Here is a 9,518-nt window from a genome sequence, read left to right on the forward strand (position 1 = left end):
GTCCAGCTCAGTGGGGTGCTGCCCTGTCCTCTGTGAATAGGGAGCTTATTGTGTGCGGCCAAACAAGAGGGCACAGTGCCACCGACCATGGCGCAACTGCTGCTGTGCCAGCGTGCCAGGGGCGGAGAGTCCTCATTCGCCAGCCAGAGCTGAAGCAAAGGCATTTCTAGATGAATGAGCCAAAGGCTCGTAGCAGGTGTGACTTAACTGAATGCAACTGTCATATTTACTTTGGCCTCCCCCCCCTCCCCCCGTTATAAAGCACAAGGAGCTTTAAAGTGGGTTGGTGATACTGAGATAGTGCACAGAGGGAGGACAAACTGATATTTACTCTGATCGATTTTTTTTTTCAACGTGTGAAATTTCTCTCCAGTGATATAAATGCCGAGGGCCTTATTCAAGGATTGGCAGAAATTGGAGTCCCTGACAATATACATGTATGGTGATAAAAATAGATAAATCAATAGCATTTTCTTCCTAAGTGGCCGTTTAAAATAACCAAATATGGAATAATTTATTTTTGCAAACACATCAATCAGCCTGCAAGTCTTGTGCCGTGGTAGTGGAGTGAATATACCTTGCAGTCACGTCCGCCATCATCCACACTTCTAGACTAATTGCAACGACTGTACTACACGTTCATGCAAACTTTCATTCCATACACTTTTAAGTACGAATTCAAAACAGCAGACAATTTTACACCTAAAGTACAAACTTTAATAACAAGTCAAATGTTATTTCTTTTCTGCATGAATTATCGCAATGAGATTGTTTTAAGTCAACTACCACATATAAACTGTAAATACAATACCTGTACCACCTTTTAGTCTTCAGCATATTGCATGTCTGTGATTACATGAATCATTTGAGATGCAAAAATAATTTCGTCAAAATATCCGTCGTCAAATCACAAACGGTATAAATTGATTTGTTGAACGGCAGGCGTTATCTGCCGAAATGCATGGGACACTTGTGGCTTACAAGACAACCAACCATTGTTCGAGCGCCTGGCTGTACGCATTTGCTGTCGCGTGCCAAATAGCGCGCGACAGCAAGCAGTTGTCCCATCCCGGCAGAAAGGCGCGTTGATGCGAGAGGATCGCGTGGAACAGCTGGTTTTCTGTGGCACGTGATCAGAGCGTGAGAGATAGCGCAGATTCCACGCTCGCTCCCCGACACGCATCCACGTCGCCTGCTAAGTAGCGAGCAAGGGGCTCGTCGGCTTGAGATAGTTGATGAGTTAATGATGACGTCACCCTTCTGCTGCTGCTCTATATAAGACCGGGAGCCAGAGCAGAGCCTCACCATTCTGGCGAATTGCCCGATGATGCTGGATGCAATTACCAGCGAAACATCGTACTCAAAAATAGTAAATGTTGTGGTTTCACGCTTCAACACACTGGTGGGCTAAAGCAGTGAACTATTTGTCTGTTGTCAACGTGACACTTTTTTACTGATTGGCCGTGTCGGGTGGTGGAGGATTACGACACATTTATAAATAACGCGATCTGAACCCAAAAACGTTGATTATGAATAATATTGGTCGCGAAAGCCTACGTGTTAAACTGAGATAGAGAAACGATGCGAGGACGCTGCGACCTTTTCCAAGACAGAGATGATAATGTCGTTACACGTAATGATTCACGGCCCCCAAGAGATCCGATGAATTGTCACAATGCACAGTCCTGATTAAAGTTAGGAGTAGTGGTTGTCTCCTATCTACCATCACATTTGTCGTGTTATTTGTTGGTTCTAGCTCAGGATATCATTTGCACACAATTTATATTGCCAATAATCTAATTGTAAAAATGGCTGTTCATGTATGCGTCAATAGTGGAATAATTAATTTCAACCAACAGGCACACCCATCGTTACGTGTTACAAGATGTGCAGCTACCTTCTATTGTTATGGATGAAAAATAAGTCACAGGTGAACGTATCTCCAAATTAAAAGTAGCAGAGGAGCAGCGCTTATACTGGTAGGAACCACCTGGTTCCACCAGCCCACAGGGGATTATTGTGTCCGTCCGTCCTGCATCAAAAAATGGGAGGGGTGGGGCTGGGTGGAGAGGGGAGGGTGGGGAGGGCTGAGTGGGGAGGGTGGGGAGGGGCTGGGTGGGGAGGGGAGGGTGGGGAGGGGCTGGGTGGGGAGGGTGGGGCTGGGTGGGGGTGGGAGGGGTGGGGCTGGGTGGGGAGGGGCTGGTCACCCCGTGGTGCCCTTATAAAACTCAACGTTTAACCTACTCACGCCGGCTTATGCCCGCCCTCACAGTCGGGCATATTTGCGGAATACACCATGCCGCCGTTGACCCTGGCTATTGACCGAGCAACCCAACGTTCCTATCAGCTCCCTCCGCAGCAGGAATGTGTTTTCTGCTCATGGCCATGAGCCAGTGCGCCAAATTTGACATTTCTATGGCGAGGACAACCACAGTCGACTTCCAGAAGAGGGGGATTGTGGATGACTGAGTCGATCCCGCGTCAGGATTTGAATCCCAAATTTTCTGAGTTGTGAGACAAACGCACTGGCTACACCGTGACCCAATGAGACAATGGCCATTACAGTATACATACGTGCTTGCTGGTTCTGTTTATAATGCTCAGATTCTATTTTTTTCACTCTATTGATATTTGGAATGTTGCATATTAACGTTATTCTAAAGGTTACACTTATAGACCTTACATAGTTTGGATGTTTCACAAATTATGTCTGTGTTGTGAATTGTGTATCATTACGATGATTGTGATGATATATAATTTTTAAAGCACCACTGTGTTTTAATGGGTGGTACATCCTTAACGCATCAAAGCTATTCTGTACACGCCAACACTTTAAAGGATAACTGCTGACTCCAACATCCACCGGAGCTAGCACGTCTCAAAAAGGCCACAGTCCCACCAAGACATATCTCCGTGTAAATTATCCATTCACTCGTTTTAGCTGCATTCACTGAGAGGGCTTTTCAGCTGAGCAGAAAATTGCCCAGTTCACTGTGCAGCTATTACCAATTAATGTATTTTCAGAGTGAAGTGCAAACAGTCATCCTTCTTGGTGTTTATGCAGTCACCACAAAAAAGTGACCCTTTAACTCCAAGCGGTCACTCAGAGCCGAAGCTCAGTCTGATGTGGGTCTTCGCCACCCTCCCTTGAGCCACTCAGTCACCTCCTTATTTTGAACCCTATTGGAATTCTTCAAGTTGCCTGTACAACTGGGAGTGCTGGCAATAACTTTGTCTTCTCCCCGGTGACACGCGGGCAGCAGAAATGTCATAAAGCTCTGCACTCACACCGCAGCCCATAATAGGCGTCGCTGCAAGCACAAGCCCGACCACAGTCATGCGTGACTAAAAAAACTCAAACCGAGTTTTTAATCTGTCCCTGAAAAATAAATCCACTGGACGGTTTTTGTTGTCAGGGGCCTCTGTCAAGATAAGTGTCAACCACGAGGGCAAGATGGCAGTTCCTATCCCAGAATGACAAACACACTCAAGTGCATTTATACAGAGTTAATATGCACTTAAATACCAGCTTGTCAAGATTAGCATAGCTTCAGTAATGGTTTTGTTGCGATAATTGCAGAAAAAACACCACTTTGCTGAGATTTCACGTTTCCTTATTAAGAATTGTTATAAGCTTTGTTAAATGCTCTTTCAGTAGTCGCAGTGCTACCTCCATTAGCATTGTTTTTAGCAATGTGAAACTCAGCTTCTTTAAATGATTATTATGCACATCCAGAAATAAGGTCAGAGAATGACCTCTTCTAAGTATCACTTTTGCACCATATAATTCAGCAATATGTGAATAATACCCTGGATATTTTTCAAATTTAGTCCAGTGCATGGAATGGTCAAAGTAAAATATATATATATAAAACATTATTTTCACATGTATCTATTGTAATTCATCGTAGTTTATTTATAATGTGTTCATCACTCTTTTTTCAGCTAATTTAACTTAGAAATTCAATATTCATGACAGCAAATTGCAAGGGTCCCAGGACACATAGGGGCTTTGTATAGCTGTACAGGCCAGTTCATGCAAAATCACAGATTATACTTAGCCAACACCCCCGAACCAACCTATCAAGCCACACTCACCCCACCCTAAGAGGCAGCCAAATCAGCTTAAGCGGGCACACAGCCCACAGGGCATTACATATAAAGATGTGGACTGCAACAGCCTATGCACACCGCCAGTGACTTCGCTAAAGTTCACAGGTCGCTGCACTTTGTGCAACCCAAGCCCAGCCAGGGCACATGCTAATTGCTGTACTGGATGGGTCTTTTCTTCACTCCCATCCCAGGGGACCCTTCGCCAAAATTGCCGACATAGGGCGCGTTCTTTAGAAGACTGCTGCATGTGTCTTGAAGAGAGAGAGAGAGAGGAGACTCTGTACAGTTGAATTGGAGAGAAAGGCATGTGCTCGTCCACAATTGTTTCATGCACAGAGGATAAAATACATCAACGGATCATCTAAAGTCTGAGCCCTCGGCAGACCGAAACGTGTCAAGAGGATGATACCGCACACAGCCACGTGGCTGGACACACTCGCACCACTCACCTCTGTTCACGACGCGTGCGTCACTCGCTGAGAGCGGACGTCAGCGGTGCTTGTGGCTTCATGCTCAGGGTATTGAGGGTTGACGCCAATGCATGGGCTGGTGGCGGAGGAGGGGGAAATGGGAGGGGTTGGGATGAGGGTGAGGATAAGGCTGGGGGAGTGGTGGATGTCGACTTATCATCGGGAGGGTGGGGTCCTTGCGACACTACTCAGGGCTTGTGCTCATCAAGGGGATATCATCTTGCAGCCCCTTGGGGGGAGGGGGGGGGTCTCAAAAACACGAGGACGCCAAAAGCCCTGGCCAGCCAAGCCTGGGCTGCAAAGCACTTCACCAGAAGGTGGATCCTGGCACGAATTCCATGCCGTCTTTAAACATTAGGGTTCAACACCAAAAAAAACATAACACGAAACGGACGGTCCAGCACTACATCAGCAGCTCGCTAACGGGCCCTTCTCCATTATATGAGCATGCTTACTTAAAGGGTTAGACATCACTGTTCAACAAAGGTGCAGCAAGTCATGGGATATCTACCTTGACCGGCAATCCACATTGAGCCTGTTTACATTTTACGAGGGCGCGTTTGATAATTTCGTTGAGTATTGTGCAACGCAGCTTTAATGCTCAGTTATTTACTGATTAATTGATGAACTGCAATATTTAATAGACGTCTGATAGTCCCCCCCCCCTCACTATTGCTTAATTAATATTAATTGACAATGATGATGATAATATCAATACATCTGATGATAGCACTACACTAGAAAACTATACAAAGAAAAGCGACATTTGAGCAGTTGGAATGCTGAATGATACAATTTGCATGGTAGACCAAAACATTATTTGAGAAACAATTGTACTCCAAAGATGTATATATAACGTATATATAATGTGTGTATATATATACACACACACTGTATGGTATATTAAAAATTAGATTATCTGTCTACTTAAGAACAAGCATGGGTGGTGCGTGTCCTTTGATGGCAATACTGAGCCAGTGGTGACAATCTCCATTGACAGCATCGGATATTTGCCAATTGTTTGGGGGGGGAAACTGCACCGGGAGTGGGGCACAAGCCCAAATCACACAAAAAACTCACATTTTTGTCAGTAACTGTCTTTAAAATAATATAATCAGCGATGTCACGGGCAATGGCGCTTTTTTATATAATGTCCACGTGATGTGTTATGAAGAAGAGCCATTGCCTGAAACGTCTCTTATTATATATGTTCTCTCTTTAAGGCAGCGTTATTGACGAACATGTTGAGTTTTGGAAGTGTTGGACAAGCTGTATTCTAGCGAGTACTGCAGGGACAGCACATGGTACCAGGAGTCCAAGATTAGTTTAGGAAACAATTCATGAATTCACAAGTGTATGTGCTGTGCCACATTATTAATGCGAACACGATTGTATCTATGCTGTGTGTGTGCTTGATTTATTTAGCAATTGGATAATATGCGTCAACGTGTATCATCGTCATCGTTACCGTCGTATTCTTTGACAATGCTGCACCATGAAATATGACTTTCATGCTCATCAGCCCTGCGAAGCTACATGTGCGCAGAGTGGCGTGGAGGGTTACACCGTGATCCACTTTGCTTTGATTCTAACTCTGTTTGATGTGCATTGCATGTGCACTCGGCTAAAAAAGTATCTCCGAGGTCAAATGTGACTCAGTGTTGAAAAACAGAGGGTTGCCTGATGCACGAAAAAAAATGTGTCACCGATTCTGATTCTGAGACTAATTTTGCTGCTGCAGTGCAATTACAGGACGAACAAAAAAAGGGGTCATATTATCAAAGTACAATTACCGTGCGTTACCACTGATGTCACGTTGAATTGATGATGAAACCAACAGGAACAGAGTACAGAGCACAATTGTTGGAATGAGTTTGAACTTTCTTACAATGAGGGTATTTGGGCATTTACTCAATGCCTCATTGGGAAGTAAGACAAAGACTCATTTTTATCACCGTTTACACAAATAGATCCTCAACTTTGTACGTTACCCAATAATGATAAAAAAGCCTTTGAAGGCTTATAGCCAAATTATCCCAAAGCTTAATTCAGGTAAAACTGTCGCCTTGCTGAAGTAAAACTCGAGCGAAGCTCATTTCTGTTTTCGGCCCAGAAATTTATGAAAATGTCACACTCCTATTGCCCGGGCGTGTCTGTCCATCGGCAAATCCCAGCAAATGTCTAACAAAACAAATTGAGGCTTAAGATTCCCACTCTTATTACCAGTCAAAATACACGCCCTGCAGTTGTTCGTGTGCAGGTAGATCCCTTTTGTTAATCCACTGCTGGATGAAGGCCTCCCCATGGCGTTGCAGGCCGTCGTGGCGGTTATTACACACACACATATATAATAACAATAATGCACTATAATTGAGTCAAACGCGACTGCTCGACAACGTCACCGCTTAATTCGCGTGTCCGGATGTGGGCGGCGTGGTTGGGAGTTTGGTTTTTGTTTTGCGATGGCTTTGCCATCAAACCAGGTGCGCCCGTCTGCGGCCGATCGGTCACGCCCCGTGGGCTTTTCCACGCAGGGCCGGGGTGGGGGGGGCCTCGTTGTTTATTGAAGGGGAAGAGCGCGGCGGCCCTTTGGCGTGCCACGCCGCCACCGCCGCCGTGAGGGCACGTACCCTCCTCCTTCGGCACCTGGGCCCACGTCTGCCTCCGAGCACGCGCTCGTGACGAGCAGACGGGGTTGGCTGGGTGGCTGGGTGGGTGCGTGGCGGGGGGGGAGGTCGCCGATGAGAAAACACATCAAAGGAAACGTTGCTAGGGAGTGGTGGGGGGGGCTCGGAAAGGAAGTCTGAAAGTCATAAAAGGCACCCGTTAAATAAAGTGTCATTTATCTAACACTGTCCCGGCGTTTGCCATTGCTCAGGCACACCGCAAGTGTTTGTACGGTTTATAATGGAAAATCAGTATCTGAAGAAAATAAAAAATAAAAAAAATTCTGCTTTTTTTTTATCTTGGAAGAGGTTGAGAGTAAATGTTGTAACTGTTGCTTGAAAGGTAAATGTCAAACATTCAGGTAAATAATATGTACCAGTAGAACAACCCTACACCAGACCACCCAGGTGTGAATAAGCAGAATAGAAGCGTCAGAACTGGTGGTTTTACTTAAGGAGTCTGATGGACTGACGGTGTTGCTGGAAGTGACTCAGTGTCCTAATATTTAGTCCACAGACCGCACACTTTTCTAACAAGTGTCTACGTGGTGAGTAACCGAGGGCACTGCAGCAAAATCCACTATTGTACTGCACTTACAATGCTCTCACGTTCACATGCCCCGCCTTCATAATGCAACCCAACCACCGTGCAAAAGTTTGCTCAAATAATCCCCCACGACCCGCACGGCCTGAGGGAGGAGGCCCTCACCCAGCAGTGGGTTCACAAAGAGCTCCACATGTACACAACTTCACAGGATCCAATCAACGAATACAGGTTCCAGGCCATACTCTCTCGCTGCAACTCAATACCATGAGGCGCAGTATGGCCCTTGGTTTAACAACATTTTCCGATTGTATCTATGTACGTTGAACTTATTTCGTGGAAATTCACACAGGACCCATAGCTAAATTGACACTCATTAATAACACCTACAGTACCCACAACATTGTATCTTTCTTTTAATCATTCGTACAATTCAGTGGGTGGAGTGACGGCACAGTGGTTAGCGCACTGTGCTGTGAAATGGGTTGATTCCCAGCCACGGCAAACGGCAGTGGCGAACGATGTCCGAACCGGTCCCGCATCCACACCTCACCACACCCACACGAGCCCGACGTGGCAAAGCCTCATCAAACAACCGCCACATCTGACATGGCATTGGGAGGCCCTTCACCCAGTCGTGGGCTGACAAAGAGCTGTAAATTATTCAATGTTATCACGTAATACAAAGTTAATGCAGACATGATTCCTTGTAAAAAGGTTTCAGTTTTGTTGCCAGAAAAAAGGAGAGAAACCCTATTGTCATATTTCGGTCCTGGAAAAGGAGGTCAAATGATGTAGATGTTTACCCCGAGCCCTCATTGCTTTGATAGTGCATTGTCTTTGAGCTCTACGCCTTTTGGCGTCCTCTGGTCTAGCACCGTTTGAGACGAGGTTCCAAGGAAAGCCGTCTCTGGTGTGGACCAATCAGTTTCAAGGACAATGCATATATTATCAGTGTGTTTTTGTTTGCATTCTGACCACAAGTATTGTGGTTAATGCAGACATGATTCCTTGTAAAAAGGTTTCAGTTTTGTTGCCAGAAAAAAGGGGAAAACCCCTATTGTTAGATTCAAAGTTGTAACATAAAACATGAATACAGTGTTGCGTCTCAATAGACTAAAGATCTCTTTGTTTCTAACTTGGCTGTGAACGAAATCCCAAGCCACGGTACAGTACCGTAATTTATCATCGGCATGACTCCACGATACGCACTATCTTTTCCCATTGCAGCAAATGGAAGGAATCTCATTGGTATCCTAACTAGCTACACGAGGCATTGTGAATGGATATGAATTTAATACAAATCGAATGCAGTTGGTCGTTTTCCATATCCGAGCATCGCCTACTAAGAATCAAGACATGCCATCATCATACACGATATATAAGTATATGGTTAGAATTTCTCCCTGCTCACCCTACCAGAAACGTGTAAATTATTGAGTAGGGGGTCCAGTGTTCAAGGGCCTAATCGACAGAGCACTTAAGAACCTTGCAGCTACGGGAATGGATACGAGTGGACTGGTTTAGATTAAATAATACACATTACACCACTGCGGTTATCTTAAAGTATGAACCTTAAAACATACAACCATCACGTTGTTAATTTAGCACATGTTTTTTTATTGGTTGAAGTTCTCTTGGGAGAACAAAAGAAAGGCACCGTCTTTGCTTTGTAATAACAATGTAATTATTGTTATAGTATGATCATCTTGCACTTTTTACATT

The 9,518-nt window shown here is 45.0% G+C and overlaps 1 protein-coding gene across 1 annotated transcript in view; it reads right to left on the bottom strand.

The window, feature by feature from the left end:
* The window catches only part of LOC144954636 (semaphorin-4A-like), a 169,312-nt gene extending 164,724 nt beyond the window's left edge, over positions 1–4,588 (bottom strand). Inside the window, exon 1 of the mRNA XM_078885100.1 lies at positions 4,563–4,588. The gene's annotated coding sequence lies outside the window, so the exon portion shown is untranslated. The remainder of the gene's footprint in view (positions 1–4,562) is intronic.
* Between the last annotated feature and the right edge of the window lie 4,930 nt (positions 4,589–9,518).

Source organism: Lampetra fluviatilis, chromosome 3 (genome assembly GCF_964198595.1).
Source record: "Lampetra fluviatilis chromosome 3, kcLamFluv1.1, whole genome shotgun sequence".
In the NCBI taxonomy this organism is placed as follows: domain Eukaryota; kingdom Metazoa; phylum Chordata; class Hyperoartia; order Petromyzontiformes; family Petromyzontidae; genus Lampetra; species Lampetra fluviatilis.